Consider the following 1,772-nt stretch of genomic DNA (forward strand, 5'->3'; position numbering starts at 1 on the left):
ACAGCTGGCTCGGCGACGTATCACTTTCAGTGTGGTTAAGATTTAAGGAAATCAGCCAGTGAGGGAAAACTTGCTGTAATTTTAGGAGGCTTTTATTTGATTTTTTTTCTCAAATAATATAAGCTGGAGCGCATTTCTGTCTGTGTGCATATGTGTGTGTGTGAGTACCACAATCTCATGTCACACTGTATTATAGTATATATATTGTAACATTTTTATGGGATCCACTCTTAATAAATAAAAGCTGTCACTGTGAATTCAGAGCATCGTTTACCTTTCGCACTGGTTCCAATTTAAAAGTTTTAGTGAAGATTTATATTTCACGTCAGGGCGTGTCCACCGCTAGGACATTTCCTTTATTCCATTATTTCCAAGATTTAATACAAACACAAAAAAGAGAGAAGGACCAAACAGAGATATTCTCCTGCCATGCCCCTGTTGTATAGTTGGTGACTTGACTTTGATGCAAAGCATGAGACAAGTATAGAAAATAAGTGTCCACACACCAGTTTGACACAGTTTTTGAATTTCTTTCTATTTTTAACCACATTTAATATAATAAATAAGTCATAATAAAATACTTTATTACTTTAAAACATGAGAACAGAGCAGGATTGTGGCATGAGAATAAGAATCCACAAACAATCCGTTCATATGAAGTCTAATATTTGAGGTGAGAATATTTCCGCGGGTCTTGATGAGCAGCCACAGGCTGTGTTTAAAAAGCTTCAGGAATACCGGGATGTCGCGGGAGCATGACAAGCCTGAGACACTGTAAATGCTTTTAAAATAAGATCAGCGCGTGGACCATTCATCATCAGTGACACGCTGTAAGTCAGTCCAGCTCCCTGTTCCGGAGCACTTTCAGTCCAGCAACATTTCCCAGTAGCCCTGCATGCTCGGCTCTGGACTGCTTTCTTATGCTAATGCAGGTCTGACATCAGCAGTGAGATCAAAGTGGGGCAGGGGTACTTTAGAGCTGAGTCTGCCCTCATTCAGGCTCACTCACTCATTCTCCTCTAGCCCAACCTTGCTCTGTCCCGCTCGCACTCACTGACCGACACGGCTGTGGTACACGCCATGCGTACCTGCCCGGAGCTATTCTGCCACCCCGTGCTGGATTTTACTAAAGCGTCTGGCTGACTGCGACACGGACAGCTCTGTTGAAAGGATACTGAGACTGGGACTGGACTTTTCTCCGCTTCTGTTGATTTATTGAACGGGAAAGCCGAGATCGACGGCAAAGGTGAGCCCCAGTTTGTCTGGCTGCAGAAAAAGCCCCACGGGCTGTCTGAGAACTCAGTGCGTAAAAGTTTAGGATAGAAATAGAGGAAGGGAGTTTTTGCTGGGAAAAAACGGCAGGAGGAATTTTTACTAAAAATATATGAAGACTATTGAACCCTGTTACTTTGGTTTGCTGGCACAGATTAAAATTTAAATTTGGTGTTTAAAATATAAAAACGTCGACATCAGCGTGCGTCGTGAGATTTGACTAACAGCGTTACAGACTGATGATAAGATGACATTAGATTTAATTACATTAAAATATGATTGTTTTGCATTGAGTGTTAGTAGCCAAGCTTCAGAGGCCACAGTCGTTCGAGGGGGAAAAGAAGGACTAAATAATCCACGATGCGCCCTGGCTCGCTTAGCCTATCTCGGCGTGATGAGGGGCTCACGTCTGATAGGCGTGTGTGTGTGTGTGTGTGTGTGTGTGTGTGTGTGTGTGTGTGTGTGTGTGTGTGTGTGTGTGTGTGTGTGTGTGTGTGTGT

General features: G+C 43.1%; 1 protein-coding gene across 1 annotated transcript in view; it reads left to right on the plus strand.

Moving 5' to 3' along the window:
• The first annotated feature begins 872 nt into the window (after nt 1-872).
• wnt11 (wingless-type MMTV integration site family, member 11) overlaps nt 873-1,772 on the plus strand; it is a 10,465-nt gene continuing 9,565 nt past the window's right edge. Inside the window, exon 1 of the mRNA XM_005926784.2 lies at nt 873-1,246. The gene's annotated coding sequence lies outside the window, so the exon portion shown is untranslated. The remainder of the gene's footprint in view (nt 1,247-1,772) is intronic.

Source organism: Haplochromis burtoni, unplaced genomic scaffold (genome assembly GCF_018398535.1).
Source record: "Haplochromis burtoni strain Fernald_Lab_line unplaced genomic scaffold, NCSU_Asbu1 Contig_24, whole genome shotgun sequence".
NCBI classification, from domain to species: Eukaryota; Metazoa; Chordata; class Actinopteri; order Cichliformes; family Cichlidae; genus Haplochromis; species Haplochromis burtoni.